Source organism: Carassius gibelio, chromosome A6 (genome assembly GCF_023724105.1).
Source record: "Carassius gibelio isolate Cgi1373 ecotype wild population from Czech Republic chromosome A6, carGib1.2-hapl.c, whole genome shotgun sequence".
Lineage (NCBI taxonomy): Eukaryota > Metazoa > Chordata > Actinopteri > Cypriniformes > Cyprinidae > Carassius > Carassius gibelio.
This window is the reverse complement of record NC_068376.1, coordinates 5,889,286-5,912,779: the sequence shown is the minus strand read 5'-3', so window position 1 is coordinate 5,912,779 and position 23,494 is coordinate 5,889,286. Positions and strand designations below refer to the sequence as shown.

The following is a 23,494-nucleotide window of genomic DNA, read 5'->3' as shown; positions in this document are numbered from 1 at the left end:
TTGGGGATGATTGTGCCTTGTCTGGGATTTTTGGCCCGTTGATTACCTTAGGCCAAAGCAGGCCAACTGGGGTTAGAAGAGTGGTCATGAAAAAAGACAGAATTTAGGCTATCTGAGTTAGGAGACGGTCGGCACTGCTGCTCATTTTCCATGTTTTCATATCAAGCTACCAGCTAGCATCGATATAAAAAAAAAAACTGAAAACAATTTTCATGGCAAAACTCACTTCAGATACCAGCAGGCGTCTGAAATAACTTATGATTATGACCCGATGGGAATTCTAATCCCCGTATGAAGCTCCTGTAAGTCAGTATAAGATGAACTAAACAGTGATCAGTGAGCCCCGAAGCTACCCATGGGGCACAGAGTGATATGCGTCCTTTATTGTGGTATAACAGTGGTCCAGTCTCTTGTAGGACATGTAGCGTACTGTCTGTATTTGAGAAGTTCATGGCAGAGATTTGCTATATTAAAGTCACCAGGAATGATTATAACAGAGTCCTGGTATTGTTGCTCTATGTCTATGATTTGAGCAGCCAGCTGTTAAAGCATGTAAAAATTTATGAGAATGAACAAGTAGCACGGCTTACAGTTGAAGAAAAGCACTTCTAGATCAGGACAGTCCATCTTCTTCAATGCTGCTACATCTGTACACCACGTTTTGTTAATGTAAAAGCTTGTCCCTCCACCACTTGTTTTCCACACTGATTCAGCGTAGTGATCCGTTTTGAACAGCAGGAAGCCCGGCGGGTGTAACGTGCTGTCCGGAATGCCATCATTCAGCCAGGTTTCCGTGAAACACAGAGCAGCAGAGTTTGAAAGGTCCTTTTTTATTTGGGAGAGCAGAAAAAGTTTTTAGAGTAATCAAAGACTGGTAGAAGGTTGTGTGGTGTGTATATACTTCCGAATGCTCAGCAGTTCATCCCTGGTAAAACTTATTGTGTTTTAAAAACAACAGTCAGGAAAAAAAATGAACAAAAAACATTAAAACAACTGGTAGGATCCACACCAAGGCAGCGCCATCTTGAAGGAACTTTTTATAGGTAAACAAAGTCAAAAAATGTTATGCAGTTCCATGCATAAATCTGTTATGACCTCAAACACAAGTTATCTAAATCATTTTGACAGTTTTGTCTCATAACCAGCTCCACGTGTATGGATTTTCTGACACAGTAAACTTGCTCGTTAGCTCACCCGGTAGAGCAACTTGTGACACGGAGCCCTCAGGTACAAGTCCTGTGAAACCCTGCAGGTTTTATGATGGTAAATTTAAGACTTTTTTTAAAGAAAAAAATAACCCTTAAGGTTTGAATAGCTCTGCTCCCTCCAACTAGAATATGAAAGTAACTTTTACTGTAATTCCAAAATGACACTCCAAAAAGTCAAGTTCTTCCTCATTGTAGGATGTAAAGATTTTTAAATCAAGATATATTTACTGTAAAGATGCAAAATGACAATATAAGAAGATAAGAAAAGTCTTGTTTTCTGAGAAATTGATCAAAATCGAGTTTATGATTATAACATATATAATATATATATTTATGTGCCCTCCAGAAGTTTGCGCTCTGCAAGTGAACGACGCCTTGTGGTGCCATCCCAAAGAAGTTCAAAATCAATCTCACAGACCTTTTCCTAGATTGTGCCCAGCTGGTGGAATGACCTCCCAATATCAATTCATACATACTTTACTCATTTTCAAGAAACATCTAAAGACTCATCTTTTTCGACAGCACTGAAACAACAAATACTAGCACTTTTCTTTCTTTTCTTGTCTTTCATATAAAAAAATATTTAAAAAACCTGGCTATGCATTCTGTACTAGACAAACTGAGGCTTGTCATGGCACTTGTATACTGTTGTTGTTCTCTTGTTGATCTGACTGCTTCTATTGTTCTCATTTGTAAGTCGCTTTGGATAAAAGCGTCTGCTAAATGATTAAATGTAAATGTAAACATATACACATCTGCCAGTAGAGTGCCATTCAAAGAAAAAACACAAATATTCTTCTGACCCCACTGGCAGACATTTGTTCTTTAATTTTTACCATAAACTTAATTTTGTTCAGTTTCAAATGTTACATCTTCATTTTGACACTGTAACGAACGGACACACAAACAGAGAAATCCAGTTGCAGTGTTTTAATAGGGGAAATCCCAATAATCTATATCCAAACAGGCAAAAGGTCAATAACAGAAAGGCAGTCCAAAACAAGAAACAAGAAAAACAATAGGGAACACGAAAAAGCAGGGTGACATAAACCAAGGACTTCATGAAATTGACAGAAACAAACAAGGTATATATGGACAGGAGAAAAAACGATGAAAGTGGGAACAGCTGAGTGCAATTAACAGGTGTGCAATACCAGTGATGAATCAGACAAAGGTTTGTGGGAAATGTAGTACCTGCAGTGGGGTGAGAATAAGGGGAAGTGAGACCACTAGTGGACAGCCAGGGATACACAGACCAGACACTGTGACAGACACATAATCAGTTACAACACTGAAATGACTGAAAGTCTTCCAAACTGTTATGGTTGCATCAGCAAATGCACTTTAGCTCATGTTTGCTAGTGTACGTTGTATGTTCAAATACAATAGAGGTTTAACCATTTAGCGCTACTGAGCGAACAATTCATTTAATGCATTTTATTCATGTGAACTGCAGCGATACATACAAACAATGTAATGAAACATTGCCAGATTTATATTCTTCAGTTTCAGAGTAAAATGTCCACTGAATACTGCTGACAGCTTGTAGCAAGTAGCAACATAATATAATTTTGCCAAAATGTCATAGGCATATTTTTACAGTAAGCTTGGGTTGTTATCTGGACTTTTTTTTTTTACCTACCAATTCGTTATAAAGCAGCTATCACACTACTAGTGTTAACTAACATGTAAAAAAAAAATGCCTAGCAGGAATTCTGATTGACAGGGCACCTCTGCGGGGAGAGGAAACACATCTGTGTTCAACTAGCCTTGAATGTGGACAGTTAAAACGGCAACAGGAAGCTGCATTGATGCGATTGCTGATTGTTTGTAGTCTTGACCTGACTGTGTGTTCATTTCCCACATTTGTGCATGCAGAGAAATACAAACACAGCATTAGCCACCGGCGGCTTAAAACCAGCAGTCTACTGTAATAAACACTTCCAAACAACAACATTTCCAGGTATCTCTATGGAAACTGCTAATCTTTTCTCCAACCTAGAAGTTAGATCCTGCTGGTACTGATTGTACTTCTAAACTCTGTACTTCTAAACCCTGGACTAGTTTGACAAAGTCTTTATTTTAAAACTTATGCTTTGCTGTCAACATAGGAAGCATCTAAGGACTTTGAAACACCTGAGCTTGTTTAATTGTTGATCTGTGTACACTTAATGTTACGTCTTACTGTTTTTTCACTAGGCTATGCACTGTACTTCAAATACACTTTTGCTACAGTATATTTCCAGAAAGTATACATGTATTTGATTGTTTGAGTGCACTTGACATGACAGGCTTGTTTGCAATCTGTCTTTCAATATGATGTGCTAATGCTACGTCACTGCTTGTCTATGATAGACATCCATCTCCTTGCAAAGCTGACATTCTTTACATTAGCATGACATCAGTATACTGTTGCTGAAAGCCTGTTCCCTGCATGTCATTCCTTACACCCCACATTTAAGTAGATATTGAATTATCTGACCTGATTCTTGATAACACATATTTATAGGGTTTTTCTTGGATGTGAAGAACAAGTATTTTGAGTTAAACTTAGAGACAGTACAAAAAAGTGCTTCTTATTGTATAGCATAATCCGTATGATCTACTTTTAATGCCAGTACTTATTTTGTGTGTCAGCAAAAGCAAAGCTCTTTGTGGAGGCTTCACAAAACTGTCTAGGAGTCCAACGGACTGCCATTTATTACAGTCAATGTCTTGTGACCTAATGAGGCAGAGATTATAGAGTATATACAATAGCGGCAATGTGGTACATTTGAATAAATGCCCTGATTGTGTAATGCAGAGCATGTTATAACAAAGATATCCCTGCAGTTAAAACAATAAATGCTTTTTCTGCATTTGAACAAAGCAGAATTCTAGCACTATGGTTTTCAATTTTTTGCTGCTAGCCTGAGAATGCATTGCAAGTTTTTTTTTTGTATTAACAATAAAAGAAAACTCATGATTAGTGAAGACATGAGCTAATCATGCGCAATGAAAAGCTATCCTTAACCATGACTGGAGTCATATGGATTCATGCATGAACAATGCAGCCTTAATTACATGTTAGCACATTTAAAAGTTATTGGATGAACAGTTAGTTAAAAAAAACAACAACCTTAGGCTAAGTAAGTTTTAACATCATTTGCATTTACTGGTTCATATTTCTGACTTTATTACTTCTCTAAGGGCAGTTCTTCTACGAGCATCGATTCACTACAACTGTTTTCTGCAGTCTGGCCCCGTTTCGATTCTCCTTGGGCCAAAGACACCAACATAGTGTTTGTGGAATTTGACCGTAGTACTGCAGCAGAACACAGTGCTTTAGTGTGTGTGTGTGTGAGTGCATGTGTATGCCTGAGTGTGCATAAGTATGTGTGTGTTCACTGGGGGGTATGAGAAGAATTTGAAACGTTTAGTGTGGTGGTTGTAACAATGCTGCCAGGTCTCAGTGAGTAACACTGTAAACGGGCAGCATATGAAAATACAGGATTCCAATGAAGTCTGTGCATGAATCCAGACAGAATATAAATGTGCAAACATGTGTTAAAGAGATGGTGTGTGTCACAAATAGTGCAAGACAGCCAAAAGGTGATATCTCATGGTATGATGACCTGAAAACAATAGAAAACAGAAACAATGTGACATTTTCTCACGGGTGCCATATGTACAGTAAACCAGGTTTGGAAATTAATGGGGGCCTGGGGGAAAAAATGCCATCAGAATGAACCCAAATTAACTCAATTCCAGACAAGGGGTAAAACGCTTCTGCACAATTAAACAAAATCTATTACTGCTGGCACAATTAAAATGAAATGTGAAAATGAATGAAAAGTGTCAGTTGCGACATTAAATTAACTGTAGAGAAGAGTCAGATTTCATTTTGTGTGTTTTTGCAGAGTTTTGCAGAGCATTATAAACAAAATTACGTTTCTGATGAGCTTATGAATGCAGAGGCCAGTCAAAAGCCTTTAGATTAGTCAATGCTGAAAAGGACAAAGTTTTGTTCACTGCATGCACTCAATTATGAACTGTGCACTCATCTCATGAATTATCTCATCATAAACAACAAAGTGCAGGTAGAATACAAGTAAGAGATTCATTTTTCAATGTGGACATCTTTACTTATTGTAATGGGAGTGGTATAAAATTACTTTTGTTGATGTTGACAGTCTGTAGTATTTAGTTTGAGTGATTGGTTGAATTTAACTGTGTTTCATTCGTATGTCAGAAATTGTTCCCATTAAAACTTTTAACTGGAATGAACCCTCATATCAGAGTTCTAACATGGAAGCATAACAACCCCTACTTCAGAATCCAATATGGCTGCTCATTACATCAACAGAAGCAAAAGAAGAGAAATACATTATTTATTTATCACTTCTGTTTATCTCAATAAACTCAGTGCTACACACAGTACTATCCGAGATCTATTTGTAGACATAATACTGAAGTATTGTCTGAGCAAATTCCACATTTTTATTTTCATGCATGCATGTTATCTGTGCAGCACTATTTCTTACATGCTCACAGCAGCACGTCTGTGGATGTATTGGCAGTAACAAGTCTCAGATCTTGCTCAGCAACTAGGACTGTCATGGTGAAGAAATTTCTCTTGCAGTGATTTGAAATGGCTCAATATCACAATTTGCAATATTATTGATGTATTTTTATTTTATTTTATTGCTTGCTATATAAATTACCTCATTGAGATTCTGTATCATGGTATTACAATATTGCAGTTATCTTTCTGCAACAGAAGCATATGCCTCCAAGACCAAACATATTGCTATATATATTACCATGCTAAACTTTCCAAGAGTTGTCATTGCAGAAATAATGTAACTATAAAAATTGTCCTTAAAAAACACTGAAAGGGGAAAATATTGGCCCTTAATAGAAAAGGTGATTTAACCCTGCTGTTAACTGTGCTGTGGTGCAACTTGCAAATTCAGTCTGAACTCATCAAAAAAGTACACATAGTAATTTCCATCACAGGCCGACTTCTTTTCGTTTGACCCTCCGGCCTGCAACTACAGTCCAACCACTGGTGTAATAACATTTCTTAAACCTCTCTAGGGAGGACCAGGGGTTGCTGGCCAGCAGATTGCTGACTGTTTCTCAGCCTCCCTGGGTGTCTCTGTTTCTTGCTTGGGATGTTATTGAGCTGCACAGGGCTGCTAGGAATGGATCAATGGCCTCTCTGTCAGATGTTCCTTTGGGCTAAACGTTAGTTGCCCCATACAATAGAGTCTTTGTTCAGACAGGAACAAGTTCTTTACAACCTTCAAAGCTCTTCATCTGTAATATCCTCTGCATGGTTCCACACCCAGCCAAGACTCAATGGAACTCATAACGGCGATATCGCACCTTCATAAAAGCTCAAAAACACATTTTCGAACACTTTGGAGTTCAGCACCTCTACTAACCTTAAAATGGAATGCATGGAAGGGGAAGGAGGGTGTGTGTCTATGCATTGCCTGCAGGACAAGCTCAAGATCTATTGAGTCAGGTAACCTGACAGTGTCATCAGACCAGCTGTTGTTTCTGATACTGTTTGGTTTAATGAGTTTGCTTGGTGAGAGTGTTTGATGGTACACCCTAAGACCTCCCTGATGCAGACTGCACACAAAAATACCAAAAGATTTCTCAAGCTGTCTAGCTTAGTTTTGCTGGCTTTGCGCAATTTCAATGAGTCATGGTGTGTACAGGTTTTCATCAGTCCACCAGGAAACAAAGTTTGGTTTAACAAGGTTTCCAGGTTGGAACTTTTTATATTTCAGTCACAGTGCAAAAATTACATTTTAAATAGATTTTTAATTACAGATATGTAAACTTGTACAAAAATACTCATTAAGGTTTGGATTTTTGATGCAGTGGTGTCTATTGGTAATGTCTAAGACCGACAGCCAGAAGTCTTTGTAAGACTGCTTGGATGTTGTCTAAAGTACCTAAAGATTTTTGGAAGATGTCTGGGTTCTTGCACAAGCACTGAAAAAGATGACTCAATAAGTCATACAGAAATTCTCACCACTAAGTCTATTGATTAGGGTGGCCCTTATTTTTGGACTTTTGAAATCTTCAGCTCTCTTCCGCTCAGTCAACTCCCCTTCATGAGAAAGTGAAACAAACCAAATTTAGCTGAGATTAGACTACGTTTGGGGTGATTCAACAAAATTTAATTGAGTCTTAATGACCATAAAAGCATGTAATTAATAATTATACAAGAAAATTAGTAAACGGTTAAAAAGGAGAACACAGAACAGTGTTGTTAGACCGACATGAAGCACTGTTGTGCTTCAGCCATCCCGAGTTTGAGTCCCGGCTCGCAGACCATTCCCGATCATGTCCCACTCTCTCTCTCCCATTTCGCTTCTTCATTTCAAAACGGAGATCTGATCTAGATATTTATGATGATCTGACAAGTCTTTCAACAACAGTAGTTTTGCGAGGACCTGGAAACAGATTTCGGCGCTCTCTGACAATCTGCATAATGTTTGTTCTTCAGTCTCTTGAATAAACGCAACACCTCTTTATTGCATTTGCAGTGTTTGTCCAGGTACCAGGATCTTCATTTAAGAAGTCCTGATGGAGATCAAGAATAATGAAGAAATTGTGAGTGTTCGGCCATTGTCGTGACTTGTTGCCAAGTATGATAACCAGGAACTTGTGCTCTGCATTTAACTCATCCAAGTGCACACACACTGCAGACAGCAGCTGTACACACACACACACACACACACACACACTGCAAGTACTGTTATCCATCAGCTTAACAGGAGAGCCAGTGAAACATGAACTTGAGATTTAAGGTGAAGTTTATTTCATGGTGGATTCCAGGTGTCAGATGGGATATTTCAAACATTCTGTGGCTTGCACTAGAATGTCTGAGCAAGCTTCGCTTAATCAATTTAGGATGTTTGTCAAAGAGTGCAGGAAATGCTCAGATGCAGAAAAAAAGGGAAAAGAAGGCACATTAGGAAAGGTCAGCCTTCATTAAAATGCGTAAGATGACAGTTAAATGAATTATAAAATGGAAAAGCCATCAAATCCTCCGATTCATAAGAGGATTTCATATTTAAACCAAATGCGCTTTAACATTGCTGTAAGTTGTCAAATCTCTGGCAGGTTCTGCAAAATGTCACCCTCTGGGCTGTCTAATCTTCTGAAGCCATACAGGATAACTTCCCTCAAATTACCATCGAAGATTGTTTTTAGAGACTTTATCATGTTCATTATTCTTTATCAAGTTTGAACAGCTTGCGAGAAACATAGCCATGTTGGAGCAAAGGCCACTGATCAAGATGTGACTCCTGAGTCATGGTTTGATAACCACACAAACACCACTGTAGGCACAGTGTGCAACGTTCATGTGCATGTTAGCCCCATGCTATGTTCCCATGACAGAACAGATGTCAGGTGCCTTAAATTAATGATAAAGGACTATATTAAGTTTCCCTGATGATGTTTACTGAATTGTCAAGTTTTTGCAGTCATGCTGCAAAGGAATGCCTCGAATGTGTTTTGTGTTTTTTATTTCCCTCTTTCTAGGACACACACACACATACACACACATTACCGAGGAAGGGAAGAGCCATTGTCAAGGACAAAAATGTAAGTATTGCTTCCCCCCTTTCTCTCTCTCTCTGGTGGACTGCCCAGATTTTTGGTCTGCTTTTAATTCAATCCTCTTTAAATCAAAAACACCTACAAGCTATATTTCTACCAAGCTAATTTCCAGTCAAATGTTTGTCTTAATGATGCAATTAAACTGGGCATTTTTTTCTTAACATATTTCAGATGTTTTCTCTAAATTTCCCCAAGAGAAACTAAAAAAGACACAAAAGAGTCAATTGTTGACACACAGAAAATGTCTCTTCCAGAATGTATTGAGCTGCATATGCAGGCAGCATTTTAAAGCATTATACTGCAGACATGCTCATAATGCAAAGACTAAAACTTGACATGATAATTATGCAGCCCCTTAACCAGTTCTTTTAACCAGATATACAATTTTTATGAAGAAAGCAATCCCAGAGTCTATAGCTCAGAGATCAGTGGGAAAAAAATTCTGTTTGCTATATTTTGAGCTTTTTAGGGCATTGCATCAATTTGCTTTGTACCTGATGGACTGATTGTTAGCTTGGCAACAAACACACTACTAGAGTCACATGTGGCTCCATTTCAGTGTATTTTAAATTGTATTTTATTTCTGTGATGCAAAGCGGAATTTTCATCATCATTACTCAGTCACATGATCCTTCAGAAATCACTCCAATATGCAGATTTGTTGCTCAATAAACATTTCACATTATTTCCCGTGATAAAATCAGTTGTCCCCAAATATCCAAAAGTCTGGAATAAGAATGTTTTTTTTTTTTTAACTCTCTTCATTAAAAAAAATCATCATTCTTAAAAAAGAAAAAAGAAAAAACAGTTTCCACAAATATAGAAAGCAATATAACATTTCAACTGATTCATGATTGAGGACCAATAATAACTGACCAGGAAATCAGGATATTAGAATGAAAATTCAACTTTGCATCACAGTAATAAATTAAAATATATTAAAATAGAAAACAGTTGCCTGAAATTGTGATAATATTTCACAATATCACTATTACTGCATTTTTTAACAAATAAATACAGCCTTGGTGAGCAAAAGAGAGTCCTCTCAAAAACATTAGAAACTGTAATCATTCCAAACTTTTGACAGGCAGAGTAAAACAAGCAGTGCAACCTAAGCACCAACATGAATGTGTCACTCATGTCGATGTATGTGAATTCAGAGTGTAAAACCTTGAAGTTTACTAACCAAATTCAAAGGTGGAAAAAAGCAGTAACAAAAGACACCCAGATGGAGAGGCACCTGTTCTGACGGGCCCTGACAGCACCTTGGGGCTTTGGGATTAAAAAGTATGTCACCTCTAGATGAAAACAGCCGACATTACACTTCTGTTGCACATCACCTAGATTCACAGGAACAAACAGCTCTGAAACTGAGACCCAAGAGCATGAAAATGAAGCTGTTATTTATTTATCACCCTAAATATTGCAGCATACTCAGCATCACAGTTGTGCATGTGCTCAACCAGTTTATTGCTGATACATGGACAGCGGTATAACTTCACAGTTTTAAAGTGAACTTCTGTTTCGCCAAAACTCTTCCGGACATTATCCTCTTCCAGAACACCCAGTAATATTGCAAAATTATAGTCTTGGCCCGAGGCAGCGTGTCCACATACCAAAAGTTCCAATCTGATTGGCTAGATGCTATGCAATTTCAGTCAATGTGCACAAGACTTTATCTAGAGATGCACAGATATTTCAGTCGATAAACATTTTCATATTATGAGAAAAGATAAATGGCCAATATTAAAATGTAATACTATTTTAACTTAATAAAATAAAAAAATACTTATTTATATAATGCATTATAAAAGTATTTGAATGCATAAATTAACGTGTTTGATCTCATGAATAACTGTAACTGCATGTATAATACATTATAATACTTATCTATTCATTGTTACACCTTTAGAACAAATAATGCATTAAAACACAACAAACAATCGATTTCAGATGTAACAAAAAATCAGCAAATATTATACTATTGTGTAAATTTCACAATTATGAAAAAACATATATGATGCATAATGTACATTATGAATACCTTTGCATTATTCATAAATAATTTAAATAATGTTTCTTATAAATAAGCATTAAAGAATAGAAAAAATAGATTTTTTTAGATATTTATTAAAAGTTAATAAATGAGGTATAACATCATAATGTACAATTTAAAATATATATATATTTGCAATTTGATACCAATTACTTTTGATATGCTTTTAAAGTAATGTTTTTAAGATATGTTTTTAAATATATTTTGAACTTCAAATGAGCATTAGATTATGGCAAATGTCATCTAAATGTAAAAATGTGGTAAACAGACATAACTAATATTGTGCATTTAGCAATATTCCACCTATATATATTCAATACTTTTTAGTTTTTACATGTCAATCACACAGTCCTGGACCAGAATATGCTGCAGTGTGGTTCTGCAATCTTTTAAAATTCTGAATCTGAAACCAGACGTATTAGGTCAAATAAGGATTTTAAACACAGTAAACTTCAGCAGTCTGTGAATATCTACATAAAGATAAGTTACTAATACTGCTATATGACATTCATCCAAGCTTGTTTTAAGCTCCAGTGTCAATTATTCATTTTGACTTCAATGAACAGAGACTAAGGAAGAAACAAGTCAATGATTAAACATCTCTTTCCCCAAAGGGAGCTCAAAGCACTCTCCCACACTTTCATAATAAATCATTTCAGGATATTCTACTAGATATTCTCGTGATCACGGCAGGCAGGCAAAGTGACATGTCACAGCATGTTGCTGTTGTTGTCTGGGATTAGTGATTTTCTAAAACAGGTTTAGGGAAGAATGCGAGACCAGCCTAATCCTGCCTGAACCAAATGCACTGATTGCCGTCATCACACTTTAGCACCAGGACGCGGGGAACATACTTCAACCATGTCATTATACTTTGTCAAACGAGATTATTGACCTTCCTCACATACTTGTATCCACTTATAGGTAGATTTGTTTTGTTTTATGCAGCTGAAATTTCTGCTGTGAACCTACTTTGAGAAATTTGTGCACACCAACTATGCACTTGACACACTAATAGTCCATTAGATAATAATTTTCTAGTCCATTAGATGCATATATGGAACATTTCTGAAGTGATTAAGCAACACTTTGTATGAGACCTTATGCTGAATTAAATGCACATATCTGTCTGCTCTGCCGATTCAATCAAACACAGTAATGAGCTAGTAATTACAAAACCGAAGAAATTACAAGTCAATATAGAAATGCCCTTCTCCCCTTTATAAGTGTTTAAAGTCGAAATGAAATCAGAATTGATCCTATTTATTTTCTTAATGTTTCTTAATGTACTTTCGTAATTACTTGTTTTATAGTCAGCGATTTATCAGTCCATGTTATTCAAAAGAAATAAACTATTTGTCTTTGCAATCTTTCAAATACTTTCAGCTAATGTCACGTATTGGTAAATGTTAACCAATGTTTGTTAATGTTTACCAATAGCCAAATAGCTAATGCATTAGCTAATGCAGACTTTATAAATAGCAAAGGCTATTGCACAAAGCTTTTGCTATTAGAAATAAATGAAAAGGCCTCCTCAAACTATAATGTTGTACTTCATGATGCAAAATTCAGTCATTTAGGTCTTGCTCAAGTCTGGTATTAACATTCAGTTTTTAAAAAAAACTAAATTCCTGATGGCTAAAATTTTATTCTCATTTAATATCCATTTACACTCAGAAATTCATTACACAAAGGGTTGTGAATGGCGTTACATGTTTACTTTTAACCTGACTTTGTACCTGTGTACAGAGTGCATGTGTTGCCTTCATCTACTTTTAAGTTAAATAGGTGAACTTTTTTCAACCTATCAAAACATATCTGCCCTTTAGAATCCAAAAGCACTGAGGCAATGTCTTGGCTTAAATATCTAATGTTTAGCACATGCTTCTCCGCTGCCCTTGAGTTAGCTTTAGCAAAGACAAATCAACCATCAAAATATGATTATACATTGTTGAGAAAACAAAGACTCATTTTTAAACCTTGCCACCACGTTTGAAGTTCTCCTCTGCTTCTCCTAAATAAACATAAACCTGTTTTACTCTTTGGGCGAATCTCACGAAGCACAGCATTGGACATATTTCACCACAAAATCTAAAGGAACAAAATATGAAATTATATCTTTGGGATCATCAAGATAGCTCTGCATTGTGACGTTATTTTAATGAAAATTTGGCAAATTTGCTTTCCCAATTCTCATTACTGCAGTGCCAAATACTAATATACAGTTGTGAAATTCATCCTGTTAAAATCAGCATAAATTAAATTCAGTGCAACAGATCCTACCATAATGGGGAAACAGATATTATGTTGCAACAAAGTAATCATGGCTGACTGTAAATAGCACACTTCTATGATGGCATCATGTCATCGGTCACCAAATATTGCTTTTGCATGATGCTACATCTGTATGTACGCTGTCGTCACAAAATAAACAATCATTATTCATTATTTTATTGCATTGCTGTAATGAGAATGAGATGTTTTTCCATTATGTTGAGTTCTGCAAAGTTCTCCTTTACCTTTGACTGACACTGGCTAATTATGTCTAATGGCTCAACCCACTTTACAGGGTAACTGACAGAGTGTTAAAAGACTTTACAACTTGCTACTCATGAACTTGTGTGTGTGAAATGTGAGACAACATCTCATAGGGATATCCTGCAAATCTTTGTAGCATGTCAACAAGATAATCGGCATAAAGAGGTTGAAGAAAGGTCAGAAAACATTGACAGGATTCCACCTTCAAGTCAATAAAGCAGCTGAAGGAATCAACTAAGCAGATAATTATGGGGAAAGAGTTTACATTGGAGAAAACATTTCCTGGCCTGAAAAACGCAATGGTTTTAAGATACTGAACAAATTATCAAACAATATAAATATCCGTAGAAAAAGAAGCATGCAGACTGTGCAACAAATGTTCATCTGAAACATTTCACAGCATTAAATTAGAGCAATTTAAGCATGTCTTTTAACAGCACCAGCTAGATATAAATCATAAAACACACTATTCATAAATAATTACAAGCATGCCCTTCATGCAGGTAGAGGAAATTAATTAGGTAGCATTCTAACAAGCCTGCTTTCAAAATATTCATAGTTTCCATTACTAATTCCCAGCTCCATTCAGCAGAGATAACAGAAGAGCTGTGACCTCATATCCTTCATGCTCTGCAGGGTATCTGCAGGGTATATTTTTGCATAAAACTGTAAAGTTCAAGACAAAGTCTATCTGATAGATCATTTTGGAAAGGTCACTTTATGGTTGAGTATCTAATGGGTATGTTCAAACCCTGGAGAAAGTGGTTGGGTTCTCTGAACTTACGAATGCCCGGTCCTGTTCCTGGAGATCTATTGTACCTACCTGCAGAGTTCAGTTCCATCCCTGATCAAACACAGTTATCAACTGTAAAGTGCTCCTGAAAATCTTTATGAGCTGGTTCAGCTGTGTTTGTTGATCAGAGCTGGAGCTGAACTTTGAAGGAAGGTACATGTATATCTCCAGGAACAAGATTGGGCACCCATGTCTTAACTAGATACAGTATAGTTTTTCAGTGGCTGATGCTGGCAACAATATACGGAACCAAAACCATTAATATTACAGAGTACATGCAATCCCCCATATTCAAAATAGCTATTAATAAATGTGGTGTTTCAATTACCAATTCTTGAACTCTTACATTTGTATCTAGAAGAAAAAAAAACCTTCATATCATTCTATTATCAAACTATACAAATTTGTAATCAAGTTATGTCCAATTCACTAAGATTTACTCACTTACAAATCTAGCACAGCACAGGGCTGAACCTCTGGGCCACTGAACCCACCAGTAAAGATAGACAGAGGCACTCAGTAAACTTCAGATTTATTCGAGAAGGGTGTGTTAGCTTCATAAGGCCTGGCAGCTTCTTTTATACGAGATAATATTAAGCTCAGAGTGACAGCAAGTCGAGTGGTGATGTGATGGCATTCCACTCCATATTTTCATAATGAAATTAAGATGGGATTCAGGCAGTTTGATTTAAATAAGCGTAGCCTCACCCTTCACACTGAGGAACTATTATGAAGAAGGAAGGACTATAAACACACTGAAAGAAACCATATTTCTGTTTCCAGATAAATGAACATGACATCTGTGCCATAAGACAATAAGAGGCTATATTTCTTCTTTTGTATTTTAGAAAAGAAAGTCATACAGGTTTGGAACAACATGAGGGTGAGTAACTCTGAGCCTTCATTTTTGGACTAACTGTGTGTAGCAAGTTTTCCACAGGGGTCCCCCGTCAAAAGTAAACATGCCTCCAACAGCTAGCCAATTCTTTAGCCAGCAGGACGCTGTAACGGTCCAAGAGCACACTGAGAGATGAGTACTTAGACAGCGGCAATGGAATGATGGGGAAATACTTTGTGTAAAAATTACACACTGAGCAACAGCGTCTTTGGCCTCAGGCTGTTGTAAAAAGAGGTTCTCTGGAAGGCTGCATGTATAAACAACTATTTAGCATCCAAACTGAAATGCATGACACAATTCTCAAAGTAGATCTGTTCGCACCATCTCATGTGAAAAAAAAAGAAAATAAATAAAATCTTTTAAACTCTTAGACAGGTTGCCTCCAAGATATTTCTGGGTTGTTTTTCTTGGACTATGCTGGCAGTGTTTGGGGTGCATTTAGATTGATTGTACTCTTCTCTCATCATTCTTAAATTACCCTGGCAAACATACAGGTCCAACACCTACCGAACAACCCTGAGAGGAACCCGAAGAACTGGAACATCTCACCAGCAGCAGCAGCACCACCCTGCAGCTCTCCATCTGGATTTGCATATCACAGATTTCACACCCCAAAAAAAACCATCAATCCTGTTTTGTTAGGATTTGTATGTGCCACATTATTGAATGACTAGGCAAAACTACTAACTCACATGCACTCTTTAAAATAGAGGTTCCTAAAAGTGGTTTCCCAGCAATGTCAAATTAGATGTCAAATTAGAACCAATTTTGGTTCCCCAAAGAACATTTCCGTAAACAGTTCTTAGAAAACATTTTTATGTAAAGATCTAAAGAACTTTTTCCAAAAGAAAAAACCCATGGAAATGTTCCTTGGAAGGTAAATGTTCTACTTGGAACCTCAGATGCCAATAAAGAACAGTTATTTTTAAGAGTACTGTAGCGTCTAACACATTTCTTTGAAGAAAATTTCAAGTTCAACGATTAAAGCTAAAGTATCTCATTTCTGTGTTGTTTTTCAACATCAAACAGAACTGCTAAAACGCTGATCGTTACCCTGAACACTCCCCCATCTACCATTGGTCTGAAAATCGTCCTGTCCCAAGTCATTGTTGCTATGTCAGGCTTAAAGAACATTTACATAATGCCACAGAAACATTTTTTCTCTCTGCATTTTAGGGAATTTAAATGTCTTATTGTAAAAAAAAGATTAACTTCGGGTTTATTGTTTTATCACAAGGGAAGCTATTAATCACTGTCTATCAATATGTGAGACTGCTTTAAATCCACAGGCATTCAATGATTCAAACCACACAGGTCATTTTTCTTTGTGTAATTGGACTATTTGATGGCATGGTGACTCCATGGCAGTGAGGAATTTCCCGTCATCAAACTAAACATCCATCATCTAGTGGTCTAAAAACACTTCAGAGCATCTACACCAGGACACAATGGCCAAGTGAGACCCTTTTTTATACAATTCAATTTTTTCTTGCTGACTGTCTACACTTTTATTTTCATTTTCTAAATCACTGTTCTATTCCCTCTGGTGGACCTGAACTGCACTTTAAAGTTCTTCCCTTCAAGAGTGGAAAAGCACCAGATGCAATTTGAACAAGTTGCGACCGCAATGACAAGGATGGTTTCCAGCTCTGCTAACGGTTGTTTTAGGCCTGTTTATTTTTCAGTTCCAGATAAAACCTCTTTTTGTCAATGGTAAGCAGGTCTTGCACAGACAAGCAAGCAGGCAACTTGAAGAGTGAGGAAAATCTCAGGTGGTTTTTCTCTCCAATGATTCAGTTCAGTGAATTCTAAGAGCTCCATTTTGCTCTTCTTGTTATGACACTCATATAATGTCCAAATTCTGGGTGTGCATGCTTTTAAAAATGACTGCGGCATGAAATTGGGTTTGCAACTAATCCTGCAATGTATCTGCAGACACATTCTTACGTCAAATGTGGAATACGTAAACTTGGTAGTTATTTAGAAGTTATAATACTTTTTTCTGCTATGGATTACAAAGACAGAACAGATCAAGCACATATACTTTATGTACTGATCCTTGCATCAAACAACCACTGATAGCTTGTGAAAACTAAACTGATGAACTTAGTTCTGTTACCACATAAGCTGATTGGATTAACAGCACTGGGTGTTGCAAACCGCTGCTTCCAACACAGAGACAACTGCTTGGCACGTCAAGTTATATCAAGCCATGAGAGATTAACTTTAAACAAAGTATTATTTTTGCATTGAATATTAAATCTCTTAAAACAGCCAGAATAACATCTCAATGACAGCAGTTACTAAAAAGTGTCCCTGTGAACACGCAGTTTCCCAGTTTTACTGTAGCAAGAATAGCTGAGGTACAGAAATAAAACTCTGGCTGCCATGGTAAATGTTTGTGTTACTTGACACTGTCAAGCCAGTTTTAATAAATTGCTGTAGGCAATTTACAAATGTCTATGTGATGTGAAATTGCAGCTACCAATGACTGTAATTTTTGAATTTCTTTTATTTTTAAAGATCAAGTCAGTGAGGACACTTATTTTTATAGTATTTTTTTCACTACACAAAAACGCCTGTAGTAATGGCTTGGCTTCTGAAATGTGAAATGTGGTGTGATTGGTTAGCTGGACCAGTCTGTGCTGTGATTGGTTAGCTGGGTCAGTGTGTGTTGTGATTGGTTAGCTGGGTCAGTGTGTGTTGTGATTGGTTAGCTGGGTCAGTGTCAGTGTGTGCTGTGATTGGTTAGCTGGGTCAGTGTGTGTTGTGATTGGTTAGCTGGGTCAGTGTGTGCTGTGATTGGTTAGCTGGGTCAGCGTGTGCTGTGATTGGTTAGCTGGGTCAGCGTGTCCTGTGATTGGTTAGCTGGGTCAGTGTGTGTTGTGATTGGTTAGCTGGGTCAGTGTCAGTGTGTGTTGTGATTGGTTAGCTGGGTCAGTGTGTGTTGTGATTGGTTAGCTGGGTCAATGTGTGCTGTGATTGGTTAGCTGGGTCAGCGTGTGCTGTGATTGGTTAGCTGGGTCCGCGTGTGTTGTGATTGGTTAGCTGGGTCACCGTGGTTGTGATTGGCAAAACTCGGTGCCTGGTCAAGAAATGTATGCCCCTTACCATAGCTGCCTGCGAGCTTCAGTGTAAATGTTGTGTCAAAATCAAATCAATTTGAGCGCTTTTAAAACCCAGATGATTGTAACCACTCTTAAGTTTATCTGCCTTGGGAAAGCTATAGGCATCTCGGACATTCACTGATAATACTCATTGCCTTCTCTAGTGCAGCTCAACCAGGTCTCGTCCCATTTGTCGATATCTGTGATATCACAAATCCTGGAAAATATACGTTGTAGTCCAAACAAGTCATTCATTGTAGTTTTTGAAAAGTAGTTTCTGTTAAATAAAATATCTCCTTTTGAAGTGGACTTTAAATTTTGTAACTACTTTGCAGATATTTTTATGCTAAAACAGCAACATTACAGACTAACTTAAGTTTAAAAAGTGAAAAAGCATCAAAGGACGCCTTTAAGAAAAAGAAAAAACCTTCCTTAAACCCCTTCAGTGACAAACATTTTCACGTCTTAATTGCTTTTTTTTGCTTCGTGGGGCCTTATATCAGAAATGCCCAGTTGTAACTGTTCAACAATAATACATATATATATTATAATCCTTGTTCATTGTTATATAAAGTATATTGTAAAATATTTGTCTACCAAATCCAAGTCATTGTGGCATAACCAACAAGCAAGAGGCCAAAAAAAAAAAAAAAAAATACATGATTTTTCATCTCAAGGTCAGTCAGGGTGCTCTCTCTCTCTCTCATACATTTTGACCAGGTCATGTAGACATGTTTTGCATTTAGAGTTTTTTAAACACCCCTTGACATTTTTAGAGCCATAACAAAATAATTTCTATAAAATAATTTCTATAAAATGATATATAGATTTATATAGACAAAGTATTTTATCATGTCAGGCATGCTTATTTGTATTTACAAAATTAATGATAATTCATGCAGATAATTAGCTACCAATGATTATAAAAAGCGCATTAGACAGACGTGCTTTTCAAAGCCTACGCAGTAAGTGCGCGAAGAAAATCATCCCAAAAATAATAAAAACACTACCTGTTGACTAACGTGAATCAAGCAACAAACAGCTTTAAAACATCCTTACCTGACGCACTGGCCCGTATGTCCTTCTGAACAGGTAAGAAGTGCTTATATTAAAAGTTAACGGAAAGCAGAACTAATATAGTTCAACTGGTCAGGAGTTTGCATCGACTGTCTCCGTCGAGTGGATGAAATCAGCTTCAGCGCGTCTTCAGCTGGAAGAACAAACACCTGAGGAGCTTCGCCAAACGAAATGGACGCGTTTTTATGGCTTCAATTCAGCGTTTAAAACCGTTTATATCGAAACTGCTGCAAAGCAACATAAAAAACGCAGTTATGACATAAAGTAAAAGAAATGAGTTTCAAATATCCTCTTGCAAACTTTGTTCCTCTCCCTCCACCTCGACGCACTTCAGACGTTTCTTACACTTCGACAGAAGCAGCGGTTTCTGGTTACCTGACTAGTTTCTGTTTGTGAGGCCAACCCACTCCTGGCAAACGGGTACTTTTCTTAATAAAAAAAAGGTTTATATTTGTTTTTTGAACTTGTTAAACATTAACTGCTCATGTGATGTGCAGTTAACCGCTGACCCTTTATATCTGCTGAAGCGAGTGGAGAGGCTTCTCTACTGTCACATATTGTGTTATTTTAATGGTAATGTTATGTTATTTATGGAAGACAGCTGTCATCCGAAAGCTGTCATGATCTGCTCTGTGTCTAGACAAGAAAAATCAGCCTCTCCTGAGGTCTTTTAGGTTCAGTTTAGGTTCAGTTTTTATTTTTCATTCTCTTCAAGAAATTATTGCTTTTATTCAATGATGTTAAATTGATAAAAAGTGATTGTAAAGACTTATATTGTTAGAAAATATTACTATTTTGAATAAATGCTGTTCTTTTAAACGTTTTATTCAATAAAGAATACTGAAAAAATTATCACAATTTCCAAAAAAAAAACATGATCAGCACAACGGTTTCAAACATTGATAAAAAAAATCAGCATATCAATGTTAAAGCACCTTAATGATGGATCTGTTTATTTATTTATTTTAAAAACATACCGCTTTTCACTTCATAAGACATTAATTGATGGAAATTTTGTGGATTATTTGTGGATTATTGTGATGGTTTTTATCAGCTGTTTGGACTCTCATTCTAACGGCACCCATTCACTGCAGAGGAACCACTGGTCAGTGATGGATGGTCTGAGGGTGTGTAAATGTTAAGCAAATTTTTATTTTTGGGTGAACAATTCCTTTAAAAAGCCCAGATTTTCAATGAGATTTAGACTGTACTGTACTGAATGTTTAATATTCTTGTCTTGTCTGTTGCCATGCCTGTTTTATCCTTGTTTGTTCCGTTTTTAAAAATGTATAAATTATCCATGGCTGTCCAAAATTCCTCAGCCATTTCCTTAAGATTGACTTGGCCACTGTCCACATGACATAAATCAGGGCGACCTACTTTGAATCTCTGCTGCAATGCTCTGGAGGATCCCTATTGAGAGCCCTAGATAGGGTGAAACCTGTGATGTATGTGTAAGAATTGTGCCACTTCTACAGCATGGCAAGAGTTTCAGGCACCTGGCATCGATTCAGTTCTCAGTGTTTATCATCTGATAAAGATTGAATGGAAGGAGGGAAATGACAACACAAAACAGTCAAAGTTGTATGAGAAAAAAGGGTCTACTTTCAAATCCACTGGCTGGAAACAGGCCTACAAGGAAAAAATGGTTGTAGAACATGAAGCACTTTTACACTACACATGTTTTTTTAATGTTTTATCAACAGTGGGCTGTTTAATTGCTAAAATCCATGAATTAGTTTGCGTTTTTAAACATATTTCCTCTGAATAGGCTTTTTCAAAACTTGGTGAAGACCTAAAATAATCCAATCAATAGGAAGTGTTTTTGCATAAAAACACATGAATCTGACTATTTTTTTAATCAGATTCAAAAATACCTTGCATATGCATATGATTACAAATGTCTTACAAACTGGTCAGTGGTGGCGACTGAATATTTTAAAAAATAATAATCAAAAACTCTCTTAACATGTCAGCTTTTTATTAGATACATCATTAAGGCAAAACAACGATTATACTCCAATTACATTATTTCTTTGGCTCTGAACACAGCCCCTGAGCACTGCACATGTACTGAGCTTTTTTTTGGGGGGGGGGGGGGGTTATACAATGCACATGTAAATGAAATGAATCAGACTTCAGAGTTTATGTTTCAGATAAACTTTAAAAAGATTGGAGTGGATTTATTCGTATTGACGAAAATTACTGCATGTAAACATATGGGGCCCATTGTTTCATTGTATGGACAAAAACAGTTCTTCAAAATATCTTCCTAAAGTATGTGTCCAGCAGAAGAAAGAAAGACATGAATGTTTGGAACAATTTGTATAATGAGTAAATGATGACAGACTTTTAAATTTTGGCTTATGATGCAACTCACTAGGTTTTAGACATTATGTTTGTTGTAACAGTGCTTTTATGTATTTCACTTTTACATTAAGTTGTCATAGCACATAGATTCTATCTAAAGTAACGTACAACACCTTAATTGCTGTGATGTCCTAGAGCTTCGTACAGTTAAGTATCTTGCTCAAGTATGTCAGTGATGATAAGGCTCCTTGCTGTGACCCTCTATGGTCATGTCTGTCTGTGGATGTTTTCTGAATAGCTCAAATATTACCTTTGACCTGTTATTAACACAAAGCTAGACATAAATGGTACCAAAACAAGGGCAGTCATTTAAATTAGTTTTACCTATAACATAACAAATAAGACTCGATTTGAGATGGACAAAAAATAATAAAATTGATGTATATTGTATTAAAAAACCTTCTATCTCAGATAAATATACCGAGAGAATTATAAACAAGTCACTTGTAGATGCTGTTTCTCACCAGCTTGATACAGCAACATTGGTTCAATCTTGAGTTAGGGGCTGAACTTCCTGTTTGTCCAACTAATGGCTACTGGGGGAAAGTTCAGGAAACCAGTTCGAAAACAGTTATTTGTAAGTTCCTTTGTTGTTACAAGTGGCACAGTAATTGCACACCTCTTTCAATGATTTTAATCTGACTGACCAATTTTTTTGTCTTTGTACTATTTAGGTAGTCAGTTAGCCATCTTATTATTTGGCTGAGATTTTACATCGGTAGTTCAGATTTAAATGAATTTGCTTTACACATTCTATTCATGCATTTTTAAAGAATTGCTTTGCTTTGTTTAGCTCGGTTGCTGCTGACCCAAAACATTGTAATTTTCGCATAGATCGTCCAAGGAATCCGTCGATGTTAAAGAGTTTAAGGGAACGTCTCTCTCGTGAGGCATTGTGCCTGAGTTTCCATGGGAACTGCAAATCTACCTCCCGCCCTACATGTAGACCTTGTGATATTTTTTAACGATGCCATGAGGCAGAACTAGCTCACTAAAAGCAGTGGGTTGATCATGGTCCCCTCCCTCTCTCTGTCTTTTATTATTTACATTCATTTATTCACAGCCTTTCTGTTTTATCTTTTTTTTTTTATCCAGCTACTGAATACACCCACAGCACATGCAAATGCATAAATATAAATATCATACATAAAACTGTATGTATGTCAAAGATCGTATTTTCTATATGTTCTATAGACTGTGCGGGTCTAAAAATCAATAAATAATCTATTTATCTGATGCTTCATAATGCAAAGTCATAAAGATATGGTTGATTAATGTGTTAATATTCATGATACTGATTTTTTTTTTTAACTATCGTAATTAGCAACTTTGAAATACTATACTTTAATGAGTTATTTTTACCTGATCTGACCATTAAACATATTTTTGTAGTGTAAACCAGATAATTTAAATCTTAACACCTGAAGAACTGTTATTTTCATCAGGTTATACAATTTCCTTTTTATCCGCACACCAAAAGCATTGCAAATGAGTTCATGATTGTTTTTAATTTTTATTCATTTATTTACGTTTTTAATATTTTGTGAAAATTACAGCCATAAAATGTTTCGTCTTCCTTTCAGTTTGTCCCAGCATCCTCTGTTTGCTTTTTCCTCCCACTGTTTTTTGCTATCTATAATTCCCTCTCAGACCTTTATATTCTATAATAGACTCTTAATGAATTAGCTTGATCTTTGCTCTTGAAAGCTGGGATATCAGTCCAGCTTATTCACATTACATCTCTTACTGTGGAGAGGGGTGGCGCTGATGCCACTGGCAATGTGTGTGTGCGGAGAGAGAGTGAGAGGAGGAGAGAAA

General features: G+C 36.5%; 2 protein-coding genes across 3 annotated transcripts in view; one reads left to right on the top strand and one right to left on the bottom strand.

Annotated features, from left to right (window-relative positions):
* The window catches only part of palm3 (paralemmin 3), a 38,850-nt gene extending 19,156 nt beyond the window's left edge, over window positions 1–19,694 (bottom strand). Inside the window, exon 1 of one of the 2 annotated variants that reach the window (XM_052600547.1) lies at window positions 19,289–19,694. The gene's annotated coding sequence lies outside the window, so the exon portion shown is untranslated. The remainder of the gene's footprint in view (window positions 1–19,288) is intronic. The other variant, XM_052600546.1, reaches the window with a different exon arrangement.
* Window positions 18,988–23,494, top strand: part of plppr2b (phospholipid phosphatase related 2b) — a 41,675-nt gene continuing 37,168 nt past the window's right edge. The window contains exon 1 of the mRNA XM_052600560.1: window positions 18,988–19,321. The gene's annotated coding sequence lies outside the window, so the exon portion shown is untranslated. The remainder of the gene's footprint in view (window positions 19,322–23,494) is intronic.